General features: G+C 42.2%; 1 protein-coding gene across 1 annotated transcript in view; it reads right to left on the reverse strand.

Moving 5' to 3' along the window:
• The window catches only part of RGL1 (ral guanine nucleotide dissociation stimulator like 1), a 214,563-nt gene that overhangs the window by 119,273 nt on the left and 82,312 nt on the right, over positions 1–12,978 (reverse strand). The window lies entirely within an intron of this gene.

A 12,978-nucleotide genomic window follows, 5' to 3' on the forward strand; every position in this document is an offset into this window, starting at 1 on the left:
CTATGGAATGCTGATTAAATCAGGGCGGCCCCGTGAGTGAAGCAATACTAGAATGCAGAAAGTTTTTTCATTAAGGCCAAAGAAAAAGAAAGAGAGAGAGAGAGAGAGAGAGAGAGAGAGAGAGAGAGAGAGAGAGAGAGAGAGAGAGAGAGAGAGAGAAAGAAGGAAGGGAAAGAGAGAGAGAGGAAGAAAGAAAGGAAAAGAAAAGAAGGGGAAGGGAAGGGAAGGGAAGGGAAGGGAAGGGAAGGGAAGGGAAGGGAAGGGAAGGGAAGGGAAGGGAAGGGAAGGGAAGGGAATTGCTCAGAGGCTGTACCAGAACCTGTGCCCGGGTATGAACCCTGGTCGGCATCATCATTCTACTCACAGGCAATTACTCTGGACTCTACCACCCATTACAAACCATAGGTCATCCCACAGTACCTGGCCATCGTGGGAGGGAAGGCAGAAAAGGGTTTTGCTGGAACTGAGTGAGTGGAAAGTGGGTGGGCGAGTTTTTGTGAGTTGTCACCGTCTCCAGTTGTCTGTACTGTAGGGACACAGCAGGATAATAACCACAGGGGGGAAAGCCGTTCATGGAGAGCGTGCCAGAGGGAGTTTGGTCATAACAGAAAGATCTGCTCTCAGGATAAAAGATTATGGCCATTTTTAGACTCCATGTTAATAAATCAACAGCATGATACCAGAAGATAATGCAATCAAACTTGGGCACATTATGGAATTCCATGCCAATTACAAAACCTTTAGGGCTCATGTCTTTTACACTATTCACCCCTAAATGAGTTTAATCGCCTTTTGTTTTGTTTTTAAAGATCTCTCATGAATTGCCATGGTAAGGAATAAGGTAGGCCCTGGTTAATAATAAATATATCACGAGCTGTTTGAAAAGCTAGAGAATCAAGTGTTCTGATGTTCCCAGGAAGGCAGAATAAAGACACAGTCCATCAAGGAAAAACAAAAGGGCATTAGGACACTTGAGGACATCTTGGAGTCACTCAGCCATGGTCTCCTCACCCAACCAGAACCTCCAGGGCTCAGTAACTGTGGAGACAGGAAGGCCAGATCCTTCTGTGAGCACCAGGACAAGGGCCCCAGAGTCCTGAGGAAAATCATGTGGAAGCCCAACTCCCTGCTTTATAAGTCATCCTCAGGCCCCCAGGCCACCCCGGAGAACCTATTCAGTGACTCTGAAGACCACAAGATGTACTCATGGGTTAATTTCACCATCGCTGCAAATTTGAAGATGACTAAAGATTTTCTACTTCGGGGATATCAAGTCATTCATTTGCCCTCACCCCTTCCAGGAAGCCTTCCTGGACAGGGAAGCTAATAACTCAGATCTCACCACCTTCTCCCTGGCTGGCCACCTGGTGGGGAAAGAGGAAAGGACAGACTTCGAGCAGACCCAGCTTCAAATCCACACTCACATGAAGGCAGAACTTTGGCTCTACTTCCTTGAGCTTTAATTTCCTCGTCTGCAAAGTGGGACCAACATCTACCTCATAGCGTTTGAACAGGATTAAATGAAATATGTTTGCAAGCCTTCTAGCACCTGGTAAGTGACCAAAAAGAGTGCCATTCCCTTATTATTGTACTTCCTCCCAAACCATATTTTCCCAGGCTCACTGAAGTTCTGTATGCATGCCATGTGGGGAAATCTAAAATGATGTCTTCTCGCTGAAGTTATCATTTCAGAGAGGTTTTCCCAAGAATAGTTACTTGTATTTATACCTGATAAAGAATGTGATTTTGTCCAAATGCTGATAAAAAAAGAAAAAGGCTGGTTGTTGTTTTTTGTTATCGTTAATCCTCTCCTGAGCATATTTTTCCATTGATTTTTAGAGAGAGTGGAAGGGAGGGGGAGAGACAAAGAGAGAGAAACATCAATGTGAGAGAGACACATCGATTGGTGGCCTCCCGCACGTGCTCCCCCCGGGCGGGGACAAGACCCTAACAGTGCTCTGGACCAAAATTGAACCTGCGACCCTTCAGTCCATGGGCTGATGCTTTATCCACTGAGCAAAACTGGCTAGGGTGAGAAAAGGCTGGTTTTATGCTAGATAGAGCAATCTAGTGTTGCAGTTTATAATTCTTAAAATATTTATTTTTAAATATTTCACCTGCAGGCAGCTCTGTCAGTGTTACCTTCTTACACACACCTTTGGGTGAAATACTCCTAGTCATAATGTGGGAAGGACAAACCAACAAGTCATTTATAACTAAGTTTGAATTTATTTACCAGATTAGTGTACCCATGACCTAGCATGATCCTAAGATAACAAGTTTTATTAAAAGGAGATCAATAATGTTTTATAGTTTTTAGTGTACAAGTCTTTGATCTCCTTGGTTAAGTTACTCCTAAGTATTTTATTCTTTTTGATGCTATTGCAAATGGGATTTTCTTAATTTCATTTTCATTGTTAGTGTACAGAAATGCAATTGCTTTTTATATATTGATTTTATAGCCTAAATCTCCATCAATAGATGAATGCATTAAAAAAATGTGGTATACACATACAATGGAATATTATTCAGCCTCAAAAAACAAGGGCATCCTGTCATATGTGACAACACAGATGAACCTTGAGACATTATGCTAAGTTAAGTGAGCCAATCACAGGACAGAACTGCATAATTCCATTTATATGAGGTATCTATAGCATTCAAACTCATAGAAGCAGAAAGTAGAATGGTAGTTGCCAGGGATAGGAGGGGAGGGGAAATGAGTTGCTGTTCAATGCATATCAAGTTTTAGTTATGCAAAATGGAAAAATTCTAGAGATATACTGTACAACATCATAGTTAATAATAAAGCACCTGAAAGAGTACTTGGAACGTCAGAGGCCTTGAATAAAAACGTATCTCCTTGCCCCCACCCCCCCACCCCCACCCCCGTCCTCCCATTCTTTCCTTTTAATGTAAATCTGTGTTCATTTACTGATCTTGGTTTGCAATCTGCCGGTTGTTTACATGTTTGCTTGGGTAATAGCTTGGACTGCATAACAGAAAAGAATGGGCAGTGTAAGAATAATGGATATTGTACTTGGATATATAGGGTGAAAAACTTGTTTTGGGGTTTTTTTTTTAATTGACTTCAGAGAGGAAGGGAGAGACAGACATCAATGATGAGAAAAGAAAGATTGATCAGCTGCCTCCTGCATGCCCCCTACTGGGGACAGAGCCCACAACCAGGGCCCTTGACCAGAATCAAACCCGGGACCTTTCAGTCCACGGGCTGACACTCTATCCATTGAGCCAAGCCGGCTGGGGCTGAAAAACTTGTCTTGAAGACAGCAGTATCAGCATGGGATGGTAAGAAATGGGAAGGCCTTGGTTCTGTCCTCAAACTCATTTCTGGACTATAATGTCCTATGTCCAATGAAAAGTTTGGAGAACGGTCCTAAGAGATCAATAATAATAACACTAATAACAACAGCCGCAGCAGCTAGGTGAAGAAAGCTAACTACATAAGAGGTCAGGATTTCCCCTCCACACCTTCGGGCTGCTGAGTGCCCGTTGCGTCTACATGCCTGCAGCCTTACCTAAAGTGATGAGTCTGAAAACCTTTCCCACTTTTAAATGGAATTGATAATAGCCATTTGGCAACATTTTATTCAGAAACTATACCTTCAGCTATCTGTATGTCCCTAAAAAACTTTTGATGGAGGACATAAGCAAATAAATGTTGCTCTTTTACTCCTTTATCCAACAATATTCAAGTATTGTCAAAAGGCAAACTACTGTTCTTCAGGCCTATGGGCTATGTTGCTCACCAATGTACTTCATGTTCTGCTCCCCACTATCAGCTGGGCAGCCTGCTGGAGTTGTTTCTAGCTATGCTAACTGGGGTTGCCCTGTGTACCCACTCTTCTCAAGTTTTCAACCTTGCATTGCAAAGATCTAGTCATGCTTGGTTAAAGATGAACAGTGCTCACCCTGGCCAGGTGGCTCAGTTGGTTGGAGTGTTGTCTCATACACTAAGAGGCTGCAGGTTCAATTTCTGATCAGGGCACATACCTAGGTTACGGGTTCTATCCCCAGTCGGGGCATGTATGGGAGGCAACCAATCAATATTTCTCTCTCACATTGATGTTTTGTTTTTTCTTTCTTTCTTTCCTTCTTTCTTTCCTTCTTTCTTTCTTCCTTCCTCCCTTCCTTCCTTTCTTTTTTTCTTCTTTTCTCACAAATCAATAAAAAATATCCTCGGTTGAGGATAAAAAAAAATGTACAGTCCTCTTAAACACTCTTTAAGCAATAGAGAGTTGCTTCTATTTTCTGAGGGACCAAAGTAATTTTATTAATTATCACAGAGATACTATAAGGTATAAATTAAAATCTCAATGCTGTTATTAAGTTCTATTTAAGAAAGCAACTCACAAGCCAATGTTAGATGCACCTACTACAACAAAAGAAGAGGCTGCCCTGGGTAGAAAGTGGAGACAGAGGAAACATAAACATAGCCCTGACAGATGGCAGGCCGAAAGCAGGGGACTCCCCTGGTCATGATGACAAACATTTTACCAATAGTTGGTGGTTGCTTTTAATTGTTGATGATGCTCCCCTGAGGAGGAAGTTGGTTACTGGAATACTATGTGTAACTTGGACTAATGAGTATTATTCCTCATCTAATTATAGATTTCTGTAAAAGAAAAAGGACAGCTAGAAATCTGTTCCCTTGATTGAAAACATTTAACAGTCAGCTCAGACATGAGGCTAGGTCTGTGTTATATATAATAAAACATTCTGCAAAATGGAAGATAGGGACCTGATGCCATGAAGACTTTGACCAAAATTACAGAAGGACGCACTGGGCAATTAGCCAAATCATATGTTGTTTTGGGACTTAAGGAACCTACTTTTTCCATAATAATGGTATTAAAATGGTACTGAAAATCCAAATAAGTTAGAACCACTATAAGCTAGAGACTAAGCATGGTGGCTTTGAGTCCTAGATGCATCACTTCTCTCTGAGATGAGGTGTTTAACATCGCTAAGCCTATAAAAAATAGGGATACAAACAGCTTGGCTCATAGTGAGAATTAAATAAGATAATCCACACCAAACCCTTAGCACAGTATCTGGCACCATGGTTACTACTCAATGTTGTCTAGTAGTAGTAGTCATCGTCATTGTCGCCTTGAACATATCCGGCTCGCCCCATCACAGAGCCTTTACACATGTGATTCTCCCCTTTGGGACATCCCTCCCTCTTACCTTCTCCCACCCTAAGATGTGTTCTCATGGCACCATGTTCCTCTCTTTGTAGCTCTATCACAGTTGTCATTTCTCATTTAATTGTATGATTATTTGGTAAATGTCTGTTCCCCCCAAACCCCGCAAAGACAGAGGAAATGTCTGTGCTTTTTTTCTCACCACTGTATTCTAGCAGCTCACACAGTGCCTGGCACAGAATAGATGCTCAACAACTATTTGATTGACAGCTAAATATGTAGATAAATGCCATGCTATAAATTCAGTAAGTGCTTAGTGATTGTTGTTGAGTCATATAAATGAGTCACTCAATATTGTCTCCACCTCTAAGTTGCTTATACTCTAAAAGTAGGGAAAGGACATAAAGAGCATAAGTGAAAAATGGACTTTGCAAATCCACAGATCAGAGAGTACAGATTAGGAAAGCCGGCAGACTGTGCAATGTGTCACCGAGAGGACACAGAAAATTGGTCAGGAGGCACTCACTCTTAAAGGACTTGCAGATAATTACAGCCTTTATCAAGGCTGTGTCAGCTACAGCCTTTAAAGAAAAAGAAATATGGACCGGGCGGAAGAGAGGAAGGTCTTCCAGGGGAGAGGATGGCAGGTCCAAAGGATGATATTTGGTTGGAGAAGTGGCTCGTACACTCGAAGGAAATGAGGTTTGGATAAAGTAGTTGGTTGGTGGAGATTCTTGAATTTTTCTTAAGAGGACATTGAAATGATAAAGCAGAGTGTGAATAAGATGATTCTAATAATGTCCCATAGGTTGTCTTAGAGGGAAGAAAGCATAGAGGTAGAGTGAACTAACAGGAAGCTGTTGGAGTAGTGGACATGCCAAATATTTAACACCTAGGTTGAGACAATATTTGAAATAAAGAAATGAATCTCAGTGATTTTTTTTTTGAAAAATTGATGTTGCAACCTGATGATAGGCAGCATATTGCAAGTAAATAGGAGGGGAAAGAAAAAAAAAAAACCTACAAGGTTTTAAGGCTGGGACACTGGGATTGAAGTGGAGACATGAAAATAAAGAGAAAGGGGGAGGGGGATTTTCTGCTTCGGGGGAAAAAAAAAACATTACAAGTTCAGTTCTGAGGAGAAAGAAAACAGAGATATTGAAGAGTGATCAGAAGGAAAGATAAAGACTAGAATGAAGAACATTAGTTGCAAGTTGGTATGTATATAAGGAAGTTGTTTGAAACCATAAATCATATGATCCCTTCTCAGGGGAAGAGAAACAGTGTCTCTAGGCACCCACAGATGAAGAAAACCAAACAAAACTAAGGAGAGAGAAGAGCATGAGGAAGAGAAGAACACAGAGTGCTTGAGTTGTGGAAATGAACTCGGAAAGGAAAGCTCATGCAATTAAAAGTTCTCCAACGCTAAAATCAGTCTTGGGATATAGTCAGTGGACTTTAGAATACTGAAAAGGATGAGATTTACCTTCTGTTGCTATCACAAGAAATTATACATACTTCAAGAGGACTTCCCCTGTTTAAAAGCATAAAAAAGGGTTTTTTTTAAATTATGGCTAGTTATTCTATTCGATGACAATCTTCAATAAAATGTAACCAAAGTTAATTGAAAGCCTTAGTGTGGTCAGTTACATAACACCAGAATTGCTGAATAGCTTAAATGCAGTGTTTTCCCAGAAATATTTGTCTTTTGGAGGAAACCATGAATGGAAAGTTTCTGCCTTAAAGGAGAAGTTTTGAGAAGGTGGAGAGAAAAGAAAAACATATAATGGAAATATAACTATAACAATAATTAACCAAAACGCTACAAATATTGGTAACTATTCACACAGGGACAAGCAAAACAGAAAGAGAAGTGAACTTTACCACTTTAGAGAGTTGATTGTTGGTTGTATATCATGTCTTCTTAAAAATCAGAAAATATCTCATATAATGCCTTTGCCAGGAACAATATTAGACAGATCTTTGGTTCTTCTGATTTTCTTGTTCAACTGGCAGAATCAACTCAGACGAATTCATACTGATCCTATTTTGTCTAAGACGTAAAGTGAGGTCTGTAGAATGAAAACGTGTTTAGTTTGGGGCTGGAGAAGGGATGTGTCATGACCTTGGCTTATTCAGCTTCTTCTAGTTAGGCAAATAGCTGCTGCTCTGGAAAGCTACACAGAGATCTCACTTCCACCCTGGCTTTTCTGCCCTTTCCCTCCAAGGGGAAGGAAGGAGGAAGGGAGATATATTTTTTAAAATTGTGAGATGGATTGACTCCATCGAAGAAGCCATTGGCCTGAGGCTACAGGAGCTGAGCAGGGCTGTTGAGGACAGGACATTGTGGGAGGGGAGAATTGATGGAGTTGGGTGGCCTTCATCTCAAATCTTAATCATAAAATCTAATGATTTCTCTCCAGAATATCATAAACCCAACAGAAAAGCATTGTAAAGAAACGATGGTGCACTCATAAGTTATGTGGCCACCTTATAACAAAATAAGTAGTATATTTTTTCTTATAGCCAAATAGGTAATGTGTTTAACATTATTCAAAGGAATTTCTCTCCTATAACTTGCCAGGATGTCCTGCTGTGACGTCATGTGTCCCGTGCCTGAGGAAACCGCACCACCCTTGGTTAAAATGAAGGCTGCACAAGCTAGCACGAGGACCAGCTGGTATTCTTGGCATACGTACCCAACTCGGGCTAAGTTTTTAGTCTTCCCCACCCGAAAAGGCTTAGGGGTAAAGTGGGGATTGGGAAATCAGCGGAAAACCCCTCAATGTGATTAGTTCTATAAATTTATAGCAGACTCAAGATGCCCTAAGGAGGTCCAAAAGGCCCTAGAATCAGTTCCAGGTACCAAAAAGAAATTAAATTTGCTTTGGGTGTAGGTTCCAAAGATTTCAAAACAAAATTAGACCTGCTAGGATTTTGGCATGACAGTTAACCATGTGGACAAGGATATCGTCCTTGGATGGTGGAGCAGCAAGATAGACAGAGCCTGGCCATGGCCATCATCTCACAGAACAAAGCTGCTATATACCAGCCTTGGACTGCCTGTCTCTGGAACATTTCATGAGAGAGAGATATAGAATTCCTTTTTGTTTACATTGTAGTAAAATTGGCTCTCTCTGTTACATGCAGCCAAATCTATATCCCTGTTAATACATCTGTTGAATGGAACAGAAATCAGTAAAGGTAAGAGAGTCACTTTAGCCAAAGGCTAGATCATAACTCTGAAATTTACTCTGATGTATTCTGATTCTGAAATTATTCTAGGCTCTAAAAGAGCTCTTTACCTACTTATTATTGACTCAATGAATATGCAGTAAATATTTGCTGAGTGTCCACTATATATATCAGGCACTGTGCTAGGCAATACAGAAACAAATTTTGACAAGACAGTTGTGGTGCTAACAGATTAGAGAGAGAAACAGACAAAACATGTACATTACAGTATCATAAATGCTGAGAGAAAGGTTTCTATTGGAGTATACAAGCTGAGCCTACAGGATTCAGGAATGCTTCCCAGAGAGAATAATCTTGAAAGTGAGTTCTGAAAGATGTGATGGAATTAGAAATAGCACAGGGAGGGGTTGGGGGTGAGGGGCAAGCAACCAGGCAGAGGGAACAGAATAGGGGAAAGCCCAGGACTCAGAGGGATCACAGATTGAACAGACTCCTGGTCATGGCCCACTAGCTCACCAAACATACCGCTCTGACTCCAGGCAACCCTGTGAATGAGTGACATGCCCAATGTCCTGTCCTCAACAGCCCTGCTCAGCTCCTGTAGCCTCAGGCCTATCGCTTCTTCGATGGAGTCAATCCATCTCATATTTGGTCTTCCCTTTTCCTACTGCCTTCTGTTTCCCCAGGATTATTGTCTTTTCCAAAGAACCCTACCTTCTTATGTGTCTGAAGTAGGACAGCTTCAGTTTTGTCAGTTAGCTCCAGGACCTACTAGTTCTTCTGCCTGGCGGTCCAGGGTATCCATAGAGCTCTCCTCCAACACCGTATCTCATATGAATCCATTTTTTTCCTATCAGCCTCTTCATTGTCCAACTTTCACATCCTTACATAGTAATTGGGAATAGGCTGGTACTGTATGTTTTTCCCCAAAAAAGAAGTTAGTACTATATCTTCACTTTGTGAGTACTAATTTGTCGTAATAGTATAATATACTAACTGGATATATGTCCCTTGGACACATGAAGTATGCTTTTGTTTTGTTTTAGGTAATCCCATTATCCCATAACTAATCCTCTGTGAAGGCTCAGATAAATAAATGACTATTTTAATGACTTTAACAGAGCACATCCTATGTGTGGGGCACTGACCTGCACTGAACATACTGTTCCTGGGTCCAAAGTAAGGGAGGCAAAGAAGGAAATGAACGAAGTAAGCAGGCAAGAGGGAAGAGCATTATTGTGGGCTTCTACGGAACCAGCCAGACTCTAAATTCCAAACCAGGTTGTGAGTGTTACAATTGGTCCCACTTAGAATGGCCATCCTAGCACATCCCAGGTAAGAGTCTGGCACATGTTGGGGGCAGGATGGGAGGCCTTCTCTCATGTCCCACTTTGGAAATACTCAATGTTAGTGCTATCCCTGACCAGGGAACGGGAGAGAAGACCAGAGAGTGGGATCTCTTTGGGGGGAGAAGGGGGCAGGGAGGGAAGCAATTTTAGAGATTCTAAATGCTGTGAGCCCACCTGAAGGAGACTTAAGTATGAACAGAATTTCAAGGCAATGGGGAAGGGTTCAGGGAAACAGGGTAGGAGAAAAAAGCAATCCAAGCAGAGGGAAAGGCATGAGCCCAAGCATAGAGGTCAAATGCGAGGTCATCATAGACCAGGCAGAGGGAAGGCAGCCACCCAGAGAGAATGATCTGCCTGGACACAGGCCACTGTACCTGTTGCTCACTCTTACACCGGGGTATTCCATGAGTCATATCGATGGAAATATATAACTTCACCCAGTGTAGACTAGCCAAGTTCCTCTGCACTAGAGTGGTTTGAAATCTATCCACCCCGCTTGAGGTAGGTCAGAATTATGTGTAATTTAGCTACCACAGCCTGACTATCACCTATATGCAGGTATGCATATTTTTGTGTTGGTAAATACTAACACTTTCTGTCACTTTACAAAGTAATTCTACATATAGTAGTTCCCTTAATCTTCACAACAGCTCCAAAAGTAGAGGTATTATTATCTCCACTCAAAGTTCCAGATTACAAAGACAATGTGAAGGAGCCAGGTCTTAGACCCAAGTCTTTTGACTCCAAATACCATGCTGTTTTGTCCATAGAACATCTATTTGCATCTTTGCTGTTGCTTAATTATTTAGGACTTAAAGCACCTTATGAGTACATGAGGTCTTCAGACCCATTTGTAATCAGGGGTGCATTCACACAGTTGCCAGCACTCAAGAATTATGAGTCCATACTGGCTCTTTCCTGAGTGACTTGTCCTTTTCATTCCCATCATCCCAGTACAGGTTCACATTCCCTGGCACGATGGCTCCATTCATTCCTGCGTACAATCACGTAGGCAGCCACTATGCTTCAGGTGCTGTGCTAGGTGCTGGGGATCAATACAGAGTCTCAGCTGTCAAAGAACTTACAGTGTAGGGAGGAAACACATGAGTAAATAGGACCGTTAGAAGAATGTGAGACTATTCAATGGAATAGCCACATGGCAGGGCCCCTAGCATCACGGACAAGCACCTAATCCAGAATCAAGGAGTCAGGAAAGTCTACAGTTGAGACTTTAATGGAAAGCCGAAGTTAGCAAATAAAAAGGGTCAGGAAAAGGAATGGCATGAGCAGAGGCATGGGTGTCAAAGAAAGCAAAGCAGTTTCACAGCGAGAACTGGATATGGCTTGATATGCCTGAAGGATGAGTGCAGTGGGAAGGGCTGTGGAGAGCTGAGGTAAGCGTCAGATTACAGAGAGGTTGGGAGCCATGTTAAAGAATCTGGATTTTATCCAGTGCAGTGGAGACCATAAAGGGTCTCATGTAGAGTTACATGAGAAGACTTGCATTTTTAAGAGATCTGACTGTGACATGGAGATAGGACTGGAGCAATACTGCTCCCATAGGAATATAATCTGAGCCATTTATGTAATGTCAACTTTTCTAGCTGCCAAATTTAACAAGTAAAAATAAACAGATGAAATTAACATTTTATTAGTTAACTAATATTACCAATGCTAATAATATAGTTTCACTCACAGTATTAGAAAGATGTACAGCCCTAGCTGGTTTGGCTCAGTGAATTGACCGTCGGACTGCGGATGAAGGGTCCTGGGTTCGATTCCAGTCAAGGGCACACACTTCCAGTTGTAGGCTCAATACCCAATCCATGCAGGAGGCAACCAATTGATGTGTCTCTCTCACATCGATGTTTCTCTCTCTGTCTCTCCCCCTCCCTTCCACTCTCTCTAAAAATCAATGGAAAAATATCTTCAGGTGAAGATTAACCAAAAAAAAAAGACAGACAGACATAAGAAAGAAAGAGAGAGAGAAAGAGAGAGGGAGGGAGGGAGGGAGGGAGGGAGGGAAATATGAACACATTGGAGAAGTATTCAGGAAGGGGAATAGTAGAAATTTATTACAAATGAACTTTAGTTCATTTTAGACACTAGGGTCAAACTAGGGTCAAACTAATCTTGCTGAAATATACCTGTGATTAAGATACTCCCTTACTTTAATTTTTCCTCTTTTTTTTGTCTTTTGCCTTTTGCCTTTTCCTACCACATAAAGCCCAAGCTCTTCAGCCAGCATTGAGCTGAGCCTTTTCTCCAGTGTTTGCATCCTCCCATCCACACAGCTGGGCCTCTCTCTCCACTCCCACCTGCAGAGACGTCCCAACGTCCAAGACCAGGCATAACCTTACACAGAAGGAATGAGAAGACCTCAGCTCAGCACTCTGGGATGTAGCGTCAACCGTTCCTACTGCTAGTCAGGCCTCATGTTCCAGGTCTAACTCCTGGCTTGGAACTCTGCCCGGTCCCTCTGGGGTGGGGGCCCTGCTTCTTGCTTTCCATTCCTTTCTTTCCTCCTTCCAGAGCTTGGAAATCTGCCCATGAACCTGAGCTCAGTGGCTGGAGCCTGCTGACTGCTGACCGACTTTCTTATTCCCTTATTTCTGATTACATTTCTCAGAGCCACCTGTCCTAGATTGCCCAGTACCAGCACCTCCAAGCCTGAGACTTGTCTCCCACCTTCCAACACCAATCCTACTTGCCTTGGTGACCGCCTGCCTCTGTTTCTGTAGACCTCTGCATATCACTTCTAATGCCTTGTCTGCCACCTAGACTTCCTCACAGCTCTTGCCCCGTCCCCATGGGCAGATCTAGCCAGTCTGCCCTGTCTTTTGCAGGGAAGCAGGCCATTTCTAACAGTACCTTGAGCTATGACAATTGACATTCAATGCCCCGAAGATTAGAGCCCCACCCACCAGGAACACTTTCTCACTAGGCTTGTGAACACTTGATTCCAGTCAAAATAATCTCACTGTTGTTTGCCAGTCATGGCCCACACCTACAGACCTCTCGGATTTATTCCTGTTAACCGCTCACCTGAAAAGGGCTTTATCCCATTCCATCCCCCACTTACTGAGGAATTCTTAATAAAGAATAAGCCCCAAAATATGACAATCCAAATCTCTTCCCAACCCTGACTGGAAATTACATCTCCCTCCTCTGAAGTTCTGTGGCTCGCTATCTGGACTCCCATTATGGATTTTATTGCCTTTTTATTTTAAATGTCTTATCTCTCTAAGTATACACTAGAGTAAGTA

This window comes from Myotis daubentonii, chromosome 18 (genome assembly GCF_963259705.1).
Source record: "Myotis daubentonii chromosome 18, mMyoDau2.1, whole genome shotgun sequence".
NCBI classification, from domain to species: Eukaryota; Metazoa; Chordata; class Mammalia; order Chiroptera; family Vespertilionidae; genus Myotis; species Myotis daubentonii.